Source organism: Nothobranchius furzeri, chromosome 4 (genome assembly GCF_043380555.1).
Source record: "Nothobranchius furzeri strain GRZ-AD chromosome 4, NfurGRZ-RIMD1, whole genome shotgun sequence".
Taxonomy (NCBI): Eukaryota; Metazoa; Chordata; class Actinopteri; order Cyprinodontiformes; family Nothobranchiidae; genus Nothobranchius; species Nothobranchius furzeri.
In genome coordinates, this window is record NC_091744.1 from 62,491,547 (window position 1) to 62,509,974 (window position 18,428).

Sequence of the window (18,428 nt, forward strand, 5' to 3'; positions counted from 1 at the left end):
CCAGCTACAGGATAATTGCCCAGTAATTATCCAATAGGAGGCTCATACCTCTTTGCTTAAATATGTTAAATCCAAATGGCAACTTTTTTGGCCGGGAAGATCCGTGGTGTAACTCCAAAACTGTTAACCTTCCAAAACTAGACATTTGATGCAAACTTAACTTTGAGGTCACAGTTTGTTTACTGGGAAAATGCATCAGCTGAGGCAAACAAGCCTCTCAAAAACGATTTCCAAGTAACACCAATTTTTGTAAGTATTCATTAGAAACATGGCTTTTGTTTGTCACATTTTAATTTCTGACCCAAACTCGACCACCCTAATGTTTAGGGTAAGGGATGGTATTCTTGTTTGTCTGCAGATGTAACACAAAGATCCACATGTGTATTTTCCCAAAATCATGATGCTCTTTTTTGTAGTTGTCAGATGGAAGGCAGAGATAATTCTCCCATGATGCATTTCTCTTTGTCATTGTTTAATCATGAATTCTGATCTCAAATTTAACAGATTAAGGCCTTCTGTGCTTTAGTGTGCTTTCTTCTGTTTTGAATTGATTCAGAATGGGTCATGTCTTGCTTGTGAGATGTTACAGCCAATTAAGTCTATTAATTTCTTGATCCCTACATGTCTGATAGTAATCAGGTCTGGCTAGTATAACTGTCGTTAATCTCTGTCAATTCCTAATATAACAAGGGGGAAATGGCTTTCTTCACATAGGACCATGTTGGTTTGGATTATAGATTTACTCAGGCTGTCTTTTCCTGAACAGAAAAGGGTAGAATGCCATCTCCAGGTCAGAGACGAGGTCCTGCCTCAAGTAGAGGAGTTTAAGTATCTCTGGGTCTTGTTCACAAGTGAGGGGGAAAATGGAGCTTGAGATCGATAGGCGAATTGGTGCTGCATCTGCAGTGATGCAGGTGTTGTGCCGATCTGTCATGGTGAAGAGAGAGCTGAGCCGGAAGAAAAAGCTCCGGCCGATCTACGTTCCTACCCTCACCTATGGTCACGAGCTTTGGGTAGTGACCGAAAGAATGAGACCGCAGATAAAAGCGGCCAAAATGACTTTCTACACAGGGTGGCTGGGCTCTGCCTTAGAGATAGGGTGAGAAGCTCGGTCATCCGGGAGGGGCTTGGAGTAGACCCGCTGCTCCTCCACATCAAGAGGAGCCAGTTGAGGTGGTCAGGATGTTTTCTGGACGCCTCCCTCGTGAGGTTTGCCAGTACGTCCACCTGGGAGGAGACCCAAGGGAAGACCCAGGACACTCTGGTGGGACCATGTTTCTTGGCTGGGCAGGGAACGCCTTGGGATTTTCCCGGAAGAGCTGGTCCAAGTGGCTGGGGAGGGGGAAGTCTGGGCCTCTCGGCTTAAGCTGCTGCCCCCGTGACCCGACTCCGTATAAGCGGCTGAAAATGTATGGATGGCCTGGTTCTGATGCAAATTTGCTTTACTGATCTGAAAAATGTAAGTGTGACAAAAAAACCAAAACAAAACATAAGAAAGCTGTAAGGGGGTAAAGAGTGTTTCACATCAAGGTTTTAACCTGTGGTGAAAGTTTTATTAAATTATTGAACATTTAATAATTATGCTGCAGCTCAATAATTCCTATAGAAACATTTAAATTTGCAGCCTTGTTAATAACGCTTGCTGCAATGTTTCTATTCGATTCTGGCTCGGGCAGAATCCGGTAGTGTTCCGTAGGTAGGAAACACGACAGTAAAGTATTATTCAATCAATATGAAATGACAGTCGCTCAGTCAGGAAAATGGGTTTGTAGGTTTTCCTCCCAGATTCGTTCAGTGATGAAGAGCACATTTTCTATATTTGAGTAAGGCATCACTGAAAAATGCTTCAGTTGTCTGAACACATTATAGAACAGACTAAAACATCGAGAGCAAAAGCTGGTTCAGTCAGTTTAAATGGATGTTTAAAAACTGTTTGCTAACATTTTACAAAATGGGTTTCTTTATTAATGTTACTTAGTGCATTAATCAACTACTAAAGTATTAACTGCTAAACCCTAATATGTACTGCATTACAAAGCACACACAAACACACCACCTGGCCCTTTGTCCTAACCTTAAGGACACTTAATAGTTAACAATAACGTTAATAAAGGGGCCCCTATTGCAAAGTGTTACCATGTTTAAAGGCGTAGATCACTGATGCGTTTTTCATGCAGGCTGAACATGAAAACAACACCCATCTTGACTCACGACATGGAAGTAAGTTGTTGATTTAGCTTCCAGAAAACAGCAGAGAGCACCTTGACGCTAACCGTTAGCATTAGCAACTCCACCATACAACAGAACTACTTCAGGCTTAAGTTATTTGTGAAAAAAACATCCCAGATGCAAAGCAAAACGTGTCTGTGGTAGAGCTGAATTGATGTTAGCCAATCTGAAGTGAGATGCCCAAATATCAGGATATAAGAAACCTGTTGTGTTAAAGTGACAGTGTGCATTTTTCATGGTGATAGGGGGCAGTAGATACCTAAATTGTTGCAAGAAAGCTGTATTTTTGTGACGGAGTAAGACCTTACCAATAGATGCCCATTAGGGTCAAAAATCCCTGGGGAGTGCAAACTTCTGCAAAAAGACAAGCACATCAGGCTCCCTTTCATCAGTGGCAATGAGTGCAGAGGTAAATGTGTAAAACAATGTTTATGAATGGTGACAGTTTTGTAACCCATCCATCCATCCATCCATCTATCCATCCATCCATCCATCCATCCATCCATCCATCCATCCATTTTCATCCGCTTATCCGGATTCGGGTCGCGGGGGCAGTAGCCTAAGGCGAGAGGACCAGACTTCCCTCTCCCCAGCCACTTGGGCCAGCTCCTCCGGGGGAATCCCAAGGCGTTCCCTGGCCAGGTGAGAGACATAGTCCCTCCACCGTGTCCTGGGTGTACCTTTAGGTCTCCTCCCGGTTGGACGTACCCGGAAAACCTCACAAGGGTGGTGTCCAGGAGGCATCCTGACCAGATGCCCGAGCAACCTCAACTGGCTCCTTTCAGTGTGGAGGAGCAGTGGGTCTACTCCGAGCCCCTCTCAGATGACCAAGCTTCTCACCCTATCTCTGAGGATGAGCCCAGCCAGTCTTCGGAGAAAACTCATTTCGGCTGCTTGTATCCGCAATCTCGTTCTTTCGGTCACTACCCAAAGCTCATGACCATAGGTGAGGGTAGGAACGTAGATCGACCGGTAAATTTAGAGCTTTGCCTCCTGACTCAGCTCTCTCTTCACCACGACAGACGCAGCACCAATCCACCTATCGATCTCACGCTCCAGTTTTCCCTCACTCGTGAACAAGACCCTGAGATACTTAAACTCCTCCACGTGGGACAGGACCTCATCCCTGACCCGGAGGAGGCATTCTACCCTTTCCAAATCAAGACCATGGTCTCAGATTTAGAGGAGCTGATTCTCATCCCAGCTGATTCTCATCCCAGCTGCTTCACACTCGGCTGCAAACCACTCCAGTGAAAGCTGAAGATCACTTTCTGATGAAGCCAACAGCACCACATCATCTGCAAAAAGCAGAGACCTGATCCTCAGGCCACCAAAACGGATGCCCTCCACACCTTGGCTGTGCCTAGAAATCCTGTCCATAAAGGTTATGAACAGAATCAGTGACAAAAGGCAGCCTTGGCTGAGTCCAACTCTCACTGGGAACGAGCCCGACTTACTGTCGGCTATGCAGACCAAGCTCTGACACCGGTCATACAGGGACCTATCAGCCCGCATCAGAGGGCCTGGTACCCCATACTCACGGAGTACCCCCCACAGGGCCCCCCAGGGACACGGTCAAACTTCTTCTCCAAATCCACGAAACACATGAAGACTGGTTGGGCAAATTCCCACGCACCGTCCAGGATCCCCCTAAGATTATAGAGCTGGGCCAGTGTCCCACGGCCAGGATGAAAACCACATTGCTCCTCCTGAGTCTGAGGTTCAACAATCCGACAGACCCTCTTCTCCAGAACCTTTGAATAGACCTTGCCTGGAAGGCTCAGCAGTGTGATCCCCCTGTAGTTGGAACACACCCTGCGGTCACCCTCTTTTAATAAGGGAACCACCACCCCGGTCTGCCAGTCCAGTGGGACTGCCCCCGAAGTCCACGCAACATTGCAGAGCCGTGTCAGCCAACACAGCCCCACAACATCGAGAGCCTTAAGGAACTCTGGGCGGATCTCATCCACCCCTGGAGCCTTGCCACAGAGGAGCTTTTTAACCACCTCAGTGACCTCATCACCAGAGATTTGAGAGGCCAACTCAAAATCTCGAGACTCTGCTTCCTCACTGGAAGATGTGACGTGGGATTGAGGAGGTCTTCGAAGTATTCTGCCCACCGATCAACAATGTCCTGAGTAAAGGTCAGCAGCACACCGTCCCCACTATAGATAATGTTGGTAGCACACTGCGTTCCCCCCTAAGGTGCTGGATGGTGGACCAGAATCTCCTCAAAGCCATATAGAAGTCTTCCTCCATGGTCTCACCGAACTCCTACCATTTTGCCTCGGTGACCACCCGAGCCACGTTCCGCTTGGACTGCCGGTACCCGTCAGCTGCCTCTGGAGTCCCACAGGCCAAAAAGACCTGATAGGACTCTTTCTTCAGCTTGACAGCATCCCTAACCGCCGGTGTCCACCAGCAGGTTCGGGGGTTGCCACCACGATTGGCACAGACGATCTTGCGACCACAGCTCCGGTCGGCCGCCTCAACAATGGAGACACGGAACAAGGTCCTTTCAGACTCAATGTCCCCCGCCTCCCTCGGAACATTTTGGAAGTTCTGTCGGAGGTGGGAATTGAAGCTCCTTCTGACAAGAGACTCTGCCAGACTTGCGATACGTTTGGGCCTGCCTGCTCTGACTGGCATCCTCCCCCTGTCAGTTGACAGCTCCGCCCCTCTCTTCACCCGAGTGTCCAAGACATGCGGCTGCAGCAGGCGCGCAGATAGGGTGGGGGACGGGGGGGATCTGCCCCCCGATTCAGATCGACCCCGATCTGTCCCTCCAACTAAGGCCAGAAAAAAAACAAAATCGGAGGTTAAGTGCTTGAAGCTCCTTTTTCCAATTACACTGAATGCAGCATGGCGTAAACAAACACTGACTCCAGAGGTGCAAAAGTGGTTGCTGCTAGGATGCAGGATGAAGAGAAAAAGGCAAGCAACGATTACTGCGTATTTAAAAAAGACCAACAGTGTAAGTAGGCAGGACCGAACTGTCTGTTTATGCATGTTGGTTCTAGTTTCAGTACATCGTTGCCAGTATTGGGACTTAATCGTTAAAAGCGCCAAAGCCTCATTGCTGACTTTAACAAGTCTCATAAACATGATCCCTCATTAAGTTACTACTTTACATCAGAAGATAGTGAAGATGTGTAACCTTCAGGCTGAGCAAAGTTTGGAGTTTTTAGAGTTTGAAAATTGCCTCCCGCCGTGAGGCTCCCAGTCAGGGAGAGGAGGAGATTTGCGCAACATGAAGAGCACAAATGTTAGATAAAACATATAATTGCCGGCAGGTCTGGTCTTTGTTGACTGATCATTTTTTCTGGTAATGACTGACTCTGATTATGAAGCAGAATATTGACTCTGATGAAGAAATTGACTCATCCAGCTGGGAAGACTGACGCTGCTGCAGCATCAGACAGCTGGTGCTGCATGAGACTGTGTGGAGTTTACAAGATCCAAACGTTGGGTTTGATGTTGGTTTAACCTTCTCTAGCAAGCTCTAGTTAAGGTGCTTGCAGTAGTGTGTGTGTGCTTGTGTGTGTGTGCGTGCGTGTGTTTGGGGGAGGGTACATTGGAACTTTGTCCCCCCCAGGTTGAAAATCATATCTGCGCCCCTGGGCTGCAGGTCAGATGAAACAACAACAAAGTCGATCATCGAGCTGCGGCCTAAGGTATCCTGGTGCTAAGAGCACATATGGACACCTTTATGTCTGACCATGGTGTTCATTATGGACAATCCATGACTGGCACAGAAGTTCAATAACAAAACGCCACTCAAATTCAGATCAGGGGGGGCGCTCCTCCCAACCACACCTCTCCAGGTCTCACTGTTGTTGCCCATGTGAGCATTAAAGTCCCCCAGCAGAATGAGGGAGTCACCGGAAGGAGCGCTCTCCAGCACCCCCTCCAAGGTCTCCAAAAAGGGTGTGTAGTCTGAACTATGGTTTGGTGCATAAGTACAGACCACAGTCAAAACCCGTTCCCCACACTTAGGTGGAGGGAGGCTACCCTCTCATTCACTGGGGTAAACCCCAACGTACAGGCACCAAGATGGGGGGCAACTAGTATGCCCACCCCTGCTCGGCGCCTCTCAGTGGGAGCACCTCCAGAGTGGTGGAAAGTCCAACCCCTCTCAAGGAAACTGGTTCCAGAGCCAGAGCCATGCGTTGAGGTGAATCCGACTATATCTAGTCGGAACCTCTTGTAGGAGAAACTGGTTTGCTCAGCCATATTGTAGCGTTGTGGTTTTAGGCTCTTTTATGAAAGAGGAACCATGCTACGCATTAATTCGGAATAATAATTTTTAATAAATCAATAACCAAATTTTATATTGTTAAGAAGACTCAAAGGTTGTTTTCATCGATAAACTGACGATAATATCTGTGTGTCTGTGTTTCAGTTCAATGAGGAAACCAGTTTGACAATTAAAAGTTTTAATTCTTCAAATTAAACTAATGATTTTGAAATTGACAAACAGGAAATAACAATCAACATTGGCAACTTTGTGGGACAATCTTTAACAGTTGATATGCTGTTCTTGCTCAAATAGACCTTGTGGTGAATTTATGAAGATTGAGAATGTTGTGATATGAATGCGTGTGTGAGTCTGATTTTGCTTCAGGAAGAAACAGGTGTCTGAGTGAAGTGATGGTTTGGATAAACTTAGGTCTTATCGGAGAACTGCATCAAACGCTAAATACCGTGTTCTGTCTCACCGAACTCTTGTGGTCCCTCTTTCGGATCCGGGCCGTGGAGGATGGTGATGGTTCATCCAGATGACACCAGCGGCTGACAGGGGAGACGTAGGTGTCGAACGGAACCGGTCCAGAGTTGCCCTCGGTACACATTGATGGTAAAGCGTTTTGTCGATGCGCTTTCTTAAGTTAATTCACTCAGAAATCAAAGACTCTGCATGAGTCTGCGTTAGAAGTTGCGATTCAGCTGTCCTGTCTGGCTTGGCAGGAACAGCGTGAGAGAGGGGGGGGGAGAAACGAGCCAACCGGCTCCCCCCTTTCGGTTTCTTCAGATCCTCTCTCTTTCGTTGTCAAGCACGAACTGAAAATCCTAAGACTGAAACTTACCAAAAGCCTTTCTCTTCTCAAAGCAAACGTGTGCGTCAGCAAATGTGTTTTGGAGTTTACTGTGAGAATCTGTGTGTGGGTGTGTTTGAGTGTGTGTGTGAAGGTCAGTAACAAACATCCTCAAACATTATCTAATTAAGTATGGATTCATTAATCCATTATAATTACCCAAAGCATAAGAACCATTCATTTGATTAAACACATTTATAATGAGCAAAATGATAATGGTTACTTTAACATTAAAATCAAGAAAGGACGTTTTAAGACTTGTTATGACTACTTGTCCATGAGAACTCCTTCTTCTGGTACTGCAGGTGGCAGATGTTATGGTTTCCTCCCAGACTCGCTGGCGTTCAGGTCTTAATCTGTGGGTGAAAGTTCTCAGCGACCCAGCTTTGACCCAGCTGAGTCCAACACCACCTTTGTGACAGAAAACCCATATTTCCTCACGTTACACTCTCAACCTCACACACCACCTCAGGCTCCTTCCCCACCAGAGAGGTGACATTCCATGTGCCAAGAGCCAGCTTCTGTAGCCGAGGATCAGATTGCCAAGGTCCCCACCCTTGACTAGCACCTGTCACACACTGCACCTGACCCCTTTGGAGCCTCCCATGAGTGGCGAGCCCATGGGAAGGGGGACCCACATTTCCTCTTCGGGCTGTGCCCGGCCGGGCTCCATGGGTGAAAGCCCGGCCACCAGGCGCTCGCTAACGTGCCTCACCTCCAGGCCTGGCTCCAGAGGGGGGGCCCGGTGACCCACGTCCGGGAGAGGGAACACGGTTTCCATTTTTATAATTCACCATAAGAGGTCTTCGAGCTGCTTTTTGTCTGATCCCTCACCTAGGACCTGTTTGCCATGGGTGACCCTACCAGAGGCATAAAGCCTCAGACAACTTAGCTCCAAGGATCACCGAGACACTCAAACCCCTCCACCACGGTAAGGTGGCAGCCCAGGGAGACCATTTGTTACAAATCAGTAAATGCATTTTGTCCTCAAGGACTCCCGTAGAAGGAAACATGGCATTTAATATGGCGTCGCCCTGCACCCATGTATTTTAGACCAGATTTTTATGTTTATACGTTAAGAAGCCGTCAGTGTTTTTCAACAACTGGGCATCATTTCATTCATTTTCCACAACATTTTGATGGATATTCCCAGAGATGAATGATTAAAAACTACACATTGTCCCTTTAAGCTTTCCTCTCATAGCATTCTACTAGTTCTTGAAACAGGTGCATCTAAGCTCCCCACCCCCCCACCCCAAGTATGACTTACAAGGCATTCATACCTACTAGAGACCACTGCAAATGTATTAAACATGTGTTCCACACCTTTCAATTTTTAAACTTTTAATAAATGGCAAACAAACAAAATGATAAAGAATCAAAAACTTAAAGAGGTTTGTAGAAATCATTTGAATGTGCAGTTTGACATCAAGTAAAAAAAATCAGTCTTGGTTTAAACATCGACTGTTTGAATCTTTTCCTCATGATGACGAGCAGGTTCGATTTGGCCCTTTAAAAACCAAAATCATTACACATTACTTCTGAACTGTCCACCAAAACTTCCAAAAATTGCACCTGCTGGTAAAAATGTGCAGCTTCTTAAGAGGTCAGCTGTTTGACTTGGACTGTGCTCTTTTGCAAAAGGATCAGAGCATTTTTTTAGGATTAAATGACACGTTTGTTCCCATCCGAACCTGGCTTGACCTAAGTCTGACCAACTATTTCCAGTACATCAATCACACTGGCACTGAAGTGAGGCAGTGGCAGATGGGCAATCCAATTCCATGTGAATTTGCTTTAGTAATTGCCAAATGAATTCAAAACCCTCCCAACAACTTCTCAGATGATAAAAATAGATCTTCATTTAGAGGATTTACCAGCTGACAGCTAGGTCGTCGTGTGTGTGATGGTTTTCTGCACGTCATTAAAAATCTTGTGAAAAGGATTTTGGTGAAACAATGAGCAGAAACAAAATAAGCCTCAGTCGTTTTAGATAAATTAATCTGATTTTAAACACGTTAGAACTGCATTTCAGAACAGATAAAATAAAAGTACAAATCCTTTAAGCACCTACAGAAATTCCAACAAAGTTTTCATTTAATTGAAACAAAAACAAAATCAAACTTTTTATTTCTTATCATTGTTTCTTTGTTCTGTGCATGTTTTAGTACAATTTTGGCACAAAATTGGGCTCTTAGGGAGACCGAAAATGCAAATGATTTCATGTAAAAAGATGTAATTCAAATCATACCATTTAAAACTCAAAATGAGGTGAAAAACATTGGGTTGATTTGGAGGTTTTTTCACGTATTAATCATTTTAGGCACTTATAATGTGTGTAATTTCTTAATGATCCCTGTTGGTTTTGACTTTGGCAGCATTAGTGTAACTAAGCTGACAAAAACTGGTTTAAAAGCACATTAATTATTGATCTACCTAGTTTGTTTTCTGTCAAACATACAAAAAGGATGTCCAATGATGCCAGTATGTTTCCTAAAATATCAGGCAAACTTGGATCAGTTTGACTTCTTGTAATGAAACTGTTAAAAGTATTTGTGTTTTCTTCTTTTGCCATTTGACGCTTCTTGCCTTTACTGCGATTACAGCTGATCCTGCTGTTTAAGGTAGAAGAACAGCAGCTCTGCTTGAGGTTTTTCTCGTGTATTGTTGATGATGTGGCTCTCTAGATGCGAGATAAGGTGCATAGTTTTAATAAAGTGATACTTTTGTAAAAGTACTTTGCACTGAGTTTTTGTAGAGAAAAAACATCATGGGAATCATGGTAAATGGCATGTATTTGTTTAGCACCTTCTTAGGGTTCTACAACCCCCCCAAGGTGCTTCACAACACAATGAGTCATTCACCCAATTCTTACACACATTTACACACTGGTGGGGACTGGTGTGCACTGACAGAGGAGAAACCCGCTGAACACTGCCCACACCGGTCCCTCTGATCACCACCCGCAGGCAAGGTGGGTCATAGCCTGGGGCACACAGGAAACCGATGCGCTGTCACACCTGTGCCGTCATTTTAAAAAGAAGCCGTTATAGTGACTGAGAGTGGCTACCCCGGGGGGTTCAATGCCATTGTCCCACAAACGCAGATCCACACGAATGTTCTGAAGATAGTTGCCGGTTTCTGTAAATATTCTAATGGATACTTACCCATTTTTAATGAATTATAGTCTCACAAAACACGACGGTGTAGCATCCAGAAATGGTCAGTTTTTCATGTACAGATTGACCTCTTCAGTATCCGGTCGTATGGAGACAGGAGTCTACATTTGTTGCCTTTAATCTGCTGGATCCTGCCATTCCATCAGCTGGAGTCCAGGCCTCTACAGCTCTGAACACATGATAACATATTGTCAACAAACTGTTCCCTTTTCAAGGCTTCCCCTTTATCACTTCTACAGGATTTATCCTGCCTCTGAATAAAACTGAACTTTTACAACTCATAAGTTAAATAATCATTAAATAATAATATGGTTGAATGAACAAATGTTATATGAATAATAATATTGTTGTTTGAATAATCTGTGCCTAATTCAATGAAGTTGAAATGAATATTAATATTACAATGAAACATTTTGATGTTATGATCAGTAATGTTTGGTTTAACAAGTGAATCATTATCTACACTCATACACAATGTGCATAAGATAGAAATTAAAGTTAACGTCACTGCACAAAGATATTTTCTTACCCACAAATGAGAGCATCCTGTATCTGAGAAGGCGTGATGTTCTGAGGGTTGTTTGTTAGCACCTCTTAACATGGCACGTCCCAATTGGCCAAGTAAGTCATAATAGGAGAATATTAAAACAGGATCACTCGCGGAGTGATTCAGCATTCTGTTAGTTTTGAGCAGAACTTCGGACTGGCCACCGGGGGAAAACTCTCTAACCACCGCATCTCTTGACAAACTGTCAAACCTGCTACAAGCTACAGCTGACACAGCAAAATGGTTCCTTCAGCTATTCAGATACAGCTGTTCTAGACACAAACGTTTTCATCGATCTGTTGTGACTCAGGAGACATCCTAGGGCTGATTTGGTCACTTCAAGGTTTTCCCATGAGCCACGTGCAATTGGGGTCGCCGACTCCTTGACATCTCGGATCCAAACGGGGTCTCCAGGAACGGGTGCGTAGGCATGACATAAATTGCGTATGATGCTGTTTTGATGAGAACCAACTTCATAGTTTAATGCAAACCACAAATTCTTTTCACACCCAGAGCATAATTTCTTCAGATACGAGGGCTCTGATAACATAACATCCACACATCACCTTACATTACAGTCATCACCTCATAGTTATAGTTGTCTTGTTTTTAATTTGTTTAGAAAATAAATGTCTTACTTTTCATAAACCTGACTCAGTCTGAATTAATACGAAGTGTGTTTGATCACTGAAAAAGCAAAGAATCCTAATTCTTCTGATTAAACATTCAAAGACCAATCAGTGATACTCAATATTTGTATAGAATATCACAGCTCATAAGTAAAGGTAATATATTAAGCTTAAAAGCAACAATAATTACCCTCTACAACAGCAAGTCTGATTACGTATGAACTAAAGAGTCACTTTCCACTTCCTGTTCTTAAGTCCCACGTGATGATGTGACTATCGCCAAGAAGTGTCCAGCGGCCTAGTGGGTCCTTTGTGACCATTTGACTTCCCAAAACCACAACGCTTCCATGGCGCAGTGCATCTTAGGTGTCGTGCACAAGGATACAACAGCAGCATTCTCTGGTCGGAGCCGGGATCAAACCTGCAACCTTCTGATTACTGCACAACCCACTCGACCTCCTGACCTACTGCTGTCAGATTTGTTTATGTTAATAACTTGAAGCAGGATTGTGGTTTATTTTTTACATTTTTATATTTCTGCAAATGTTTTGTAAATGTTATTTTTAATAGTTTTAAGGTGTTTTGCTTTGTCATCAGATATTATGGTTAAAGGCAAGGCAATGACCTGCAATACTGCCCTTGCCTCATTATTATCATAAAATGTCATTTCATGTTAAAGTTGCATTTGGCAATTTGTCCACTGTAGGGAGAGCAAATCAACACAGCAGCTTCCTTCCTTTTTAATGCTCTATTTAACATGAAGCTGTACAACTGAGCCCATTTAAGCATATTTCATTACTTAATGAAAAAAGCTGTAATGTTAAACAATTAATTTGTAAATTTAGAATTTGTTGATTTCTGAGTTAACCCACTAGTTTAGACGTCCTATAGACGTGGTCTGGACCGACAGACTCAATATAGACATGATGCATGTCCCTGCGACGTTGACTGTTTGCAGGGAAGATGAGACGATTGCTCCTTTTGCTCTATAGGAGGTGCTCAGTATGTTACTACAAATGTGTAAACGGGCTGACATATATAACCTTTTTGCTTTCTCCAGTAAGTTGCACAAAAACGGGCATCACTTTTTTGCACGTCTTTAAGGATGTGTGTGTGTGTGTGTGTGTGTGCGTGCGTGCGTGCGTGCGTGTGTGTGTGTGTGTGTGTGTGTGTGTGTGTGTGTGTGTGTTTGACCATCAGGGATAACAAAGGATATACAACCAAAACATGCTTTTTTTACTGTAACCTAAATCTGAATCGTATACTCGCTGCATCACCTTCACACAGGTCAGCTGAAAAAAACACCAGCTTTTTTGGTGTAATAGGCCAACATGATCCCAGTTACAGCATGAGAGGTTTCACTATCAGATTTATCAGAGTCAATCCTGATAGGCCCTTTTTATTCTCCCCTCCTTGTCCTTTGTTTGTGGACCACAATTGAGGCTTCTGTCCCTGTCATTACGTCCTATCTCGGTCAATGGCCACCTCTCCCAGACAGCCAACTCCAATTCAGATGCCATCTCTTCAGGGGCCACTCTCTATCCAGCTGCAGACACAGAATAAAAGCCTGAGAAATCACATTACTCTGTTTGTATGGAGCCTCTATTGCATTAGGTCGGCGGACACTCAACGGTAATTCTGCCACTGTAGCGCAAAGGAAAGTGAATTGAGCACAGCAGCTACCACAGCTTGCCAAATTGTTGCTCGTGGTCATTTTCCCAATGTTCCTCACACTGAGCTCACATTAAGAGAGAAGGAAGGACATTTTATAGAGCTGAAAGATATACGACTTTGATAAAATCGTATAATCTTTGTACAAGAAAGCTACTGGAAGGAACAGAGAGCAGGAATCAAAGACAGAGGGACAATGGAGCATGACCGCCAACTGCTGTGAACTTAATGGCAGTTTGTGTTATAGAAGGAAATAACACAAAGTTGTCCTTTTAAATCAGCACTCAGTGTAGTAATCAGCAGAGAGCAAACACTTAATGACACAAACTCTTTTTTAACCAACATTCTTGAGTTATCAAAACTATTCCTTGGGTTAAAATCAAGGATGAGCAACTTTACATTTATGCTAACAAAGACGGTGCAGCGATGCTTTTGCAGTGTGAAAATATCAAATACATTAGCAAACACACTCATGCATCCATAAAAAGTGAATGAGTCAAAAAGTGAGGCTGGCGTTTTCTTATCACTCTGGACCAAGAATTTTAAGTATTAAAAATAGTCTGAAGTTTTGTGCTGACATGGCATGGCTCTGTGTGTGTGCGTTGGTATGTGTGTGTGTGTGTGTGTGTGTGTGTGTGTGTGTGTGTGTGTGTGTACACTCTGCAGCTTTGCCCTTAGTTTATGTTTATGTTAATGTTTATGTATTTAGCAGACACTTTTGTCCAAAGCGCCTTACAAGTGATAATCCGCATGTTGCCCTTGAGGCTAACAACAACAACAACAACTTGACATCAAACATTTTTGAGTGCAGTGTGCCCAATTTTAAAACAGAAAGTGACAGAATGCCAACAATCGTGTGTGAAAGACAGCAGAAGCAGGATCTTTGCTCTCTGTGGCTGCAATCTCATGTTTACATCAGCACTTTATTTCCCATGTGAAAAAACACAAGCAGGGCCACAATAAAAAATGCATTAGCACAATCTGGTGCCGTGAGCATTCATAGTCAAATGAGGCCTTTTACATTAGAAAAGTATTAGATATTCTAAAGGTTGGCCTGTCAATAAAACTGCAAAGTAGTAAAAGTTATTGAGCGATGCCAAAGTGTCCAACTGGGATCTCGGCTGTCACGTTGAGGGTGTGGATGACGGCGGAACATGTGTGGTGGAGCAGATCAGGAGGCAGGAATACAGGCACGGATGAAATAAAAGTAGTTTTAATGGCAGAGCAGAAACGACAGAACAAAAACAACGCTGACAACAAACAATGATCCGACAAAGACTGATGCAAGAAGGGAGGTATAAATACACAGAGAAAATCAGGAACACATGCGGATTAACACGGGGCTGGTGAGAACAATAAAGACTAATCAGGCAGGGGAGAGACACAGTCAGGGAGGCAGGGGCAGATTGTGACATCGGCGAGCGTTCCCACTGAACCTTTCAACAGCAGGGTTTGTGCTCCAATTAGACGAAAAGATTCCAATTTATTTTTGTACCATTTTTATTATTGCCAACTTCTTGTCTTACTCTGTTCCTAACAAGAGTGAGTGTAGATACCAGATAAGAAGAAACATGGCTCAGGTTTTTTCCTTTACAGCTTCCAGGGTTAAAAACCAAAACGGCAAGCTTTTCAGAACTGCACAGGTGAAACCTCAGTAGCTACTTTTGCTAAACCAAACTTAAAAGTAAAAACATTTGATTTATCCCAAAGCTAAACTTCTTTTGACAGACTGATGAACTAATGGCTAATATGAATGTGTCCAAGGCCAAAGTAGAGTCCTTACATAACATTCATGCAAATTTTGCGTTATTTTTTCTGGAGAAAACAAATATAACATAAATAGAAATATGCTGAGGATGGAAGCGCCAGGCTGGAGCCTGAGACGAGGCCCAAAAAGAAGATATATGGATGTGGTGAAATAAGACATGAAGTAAGTTAATGCCAGTGTAGAGGATGCAGAAGATGGGACTATCTGGAGATGGATGATTCGCTGTGGTGACCCCTGAAGCAAAACATCGAGAGAAAAAATAATTTGACTGTTTGATAAATAACTGCTTTCATGTGTTTTGATCCGTTGATGATGAGATAACGGTGTGTCTTCATGAGTCAGTAGCCCTTAAATATGTAATTAGGAGTGACCAAAAAAGAGTTATTTCTTAATGCACATTTATATGGCGAAGCTGTTTGTTTAATGTAAATACTTGCTGTTTCGTGAAGGGAAAACAATATTGAGATTGAATTTCTGTTTTCCTGACAGAGTGTGGGTGTCAGCTTGGTTACCCCTATAAAAACCTTTTGTCTCTGCCTTCATGCAGTCTGCATGCCAACACAACCCTAACCCCGGCTTTCCACAGGAGCCGTCAGCAGCACGTCATAGCTGCTGATAGGAACCGCTGTGGTCAACAGAACCTTTTCCACTGGAGCCGTCAGCAGAGCGAGTCGGCCGCGTCTCAGGAGCAGCATGTCGCGGCCTTTACGCGCCGGTTCTATTTTCTACGCGCGACGCCTCTGAAACGGGTCAAGTTCGACATTTTTGGGGAAGGAAAGACAGGAAATCGGACGCGGAAATGGCGAGAAGCTCCCGAGATTTTCAGAATAAAGAAACGTACTGCCTTCCGGTTGCTTTACTTTTAAAAATCAGTTACTAACTGTGCGTCCCCGTGAGAAGTTATCACCTAGCTAGCGGTCTCCTTTGTTTTTCAGGTCCGTATTGGCGATTATAAAATGGACAGAACATAAAACACAAACCATGTTGTAGTTTTCTCCTGCTTGTTGTTGTGTTTACTGACGAAGTCACTCGTGTGACTTCGTGCTCGGTCGGTGACAGCTGCTCCCCTGCTGCTTCGCGTCTCGTGGGAAGGGCCAAGCAGCAGCTTATGCGAGCAAGACGTGCTGCTGCAGAAACGTGCTGCTGACGGCTCCCGTGGAAACCCGGGGTCAGGCTGGGAGCACTGGCCAAGACAAAACCTGAAATATCAATATAAAAAAAAAATCTGCTATTGTGCAGCATCCACTTTAAAATACCCAGGCTGTACCCGCATACTGATAAATGATCCATGGTAAAAGGGATCAACTCTCACTATCAAAGGGACTCTGAGATGTTACATGGGGTTTCTCATCCTGCGATTTCTAGGTAGTCTACTTCCATTTGACTGCAGTCTGAATCTGAATGTTAGTTCAATATTTAAAGTGGCAGCATGTCGTTTCTTGACGCTAGGGGACAGTGCATACATAAACTTCAGGGTAGTTTTACATCAAATCGTCCTGACTGTTGCTATTTTCAAAAAAAAAAAAAAAAAACATCACGGTAAATTTTGCCTGTGGAGCGGACACGTGACCTTTATGTGACTCCTCAGACTTTGACGATCCTTCAGTTAAATCCATCGAGAGAATGCAATGCCGATTGCAGTTTTCTGGTCGGGATCCTGCTCAGGGATCCGGTTCCTGCCGATGACCTCATCATACTGTGGCAATACCACTCGGCCATAATATAGTGAATCTCTTTTCTTGATTCTGTTCTTTCACATATGTTTTGGAAAATGTAGCAGTTTTGTTATTCAATTCTTGTTTCTTACTGCCTAAATGTTTTTGAATGTTGTAACGCAAGTCATACGTCAAGCCAATCATCTAGTTTGACCTCACTGATAGGCGCATGACCCCAAGCCGGCCAGAAGAAAAAATGGCATCCGCCAAAGACGCTAGACCTGTGCACCATGTACTTTAGACCCGATTTTTATGGTCCAAAGCCGCCAATGTTTTTCAACAACTGCACGCCATTTAATTCATTTGCAACAACATTTCAATGGATAATTCCAGTGATAAATAGTGAAAAACTATATATTGTCTCTAAGTTAAAACTGCCAATATTGACATTTAATGTCTGTCATGCTATATGTAGCAGCAGCAGCAGCAGCAGCAGTAGTAGTAGTAGTAGTAGTAGTAGTAGTAGTAGTAGTATGATTTCAAAGGTTTTATCAACATTATTTGGAGCTAAACATGGTAAATGTTACCTTTTTAGTTTATGACTTTACAATTTGTACCATTCATGTATTTTTGCAATAAAGAGAAAATAAACTTCTGAACACTTCCCAAAGGTCCTCATTTCAGCTCGCTTGGATTTCAGTGGTTTGGGCTTCATGTGAGTACTAACCTTTGAGGAGTTTTGTAACAGAAGCCTGGACGTACTGGAGGTGACTTGTTGCCATATATGGCCAGCATTTATTGTGGTTTAAGGATCAATTCAGCAACAATAGAAAATAAACAGTTTGTTTGGGGTCTGTTTATTATTTACAACAGAAGGGATGTTTCTGAAGGACAGTAAACTGTAAATCTGTGGAGACATGTGTCATTCTTGTGGGGGTCTCTGATCAAATTTAAATGTAGCTGCTTGTTAATGCCACACCATTAAAACACATTCATATGTAGAGACTGAAGTTGTGAGATCAAGGACAGAAATGGGTTTCTCTCTGCTACCCTTAAGGGAAACAGTTAAGAGGTCAGATATGTGCTCACCGAGCACTTCATCAGATACGTCTAACTATTACAGGCTGGGGTCTCCCTTGGCTCTGAAAACAAGACCTTATTCTTAACATTTACAAAATTGCATCACTTCAATTTTGCAGATCATTTCAACTGCAAAGTCATGCCACAGAGCTCCCTACATGGTCTTGTACTGAGGGTAGAGTATCTGCATCAAGGTCAGCTGTTGAATGTGGTGAGCTGCTGCAGCACAGATGTAAACAGTAGGTATCTGAGTTATTGTAGACTGGCTGTCGGCTCAAAGCAGTCTGGAAATTCTCCTCAACTTCTCTCATCAACAACATGATTCCAGAATATTGATTCAGTTCAGTGGAGCCAGTAAACGGCCAGTTTACCATTAAAATAATCTAAGCTTTTGTACCTTCTGTTCTGATTTGGTTTGATGAGCTGAACCTCAAGCTGAAACGTTTTATGTATTTTGCTGATTGGATGGTTTTATGCATCAGCAGGTGTACAGGTGCTCCTATTTTGAGCGTGCCTTTCTGGAGGCACTGAGAGGAAACGGTAAAGAGAGCAAGTAGAGAATACGTGGTTCTACCAG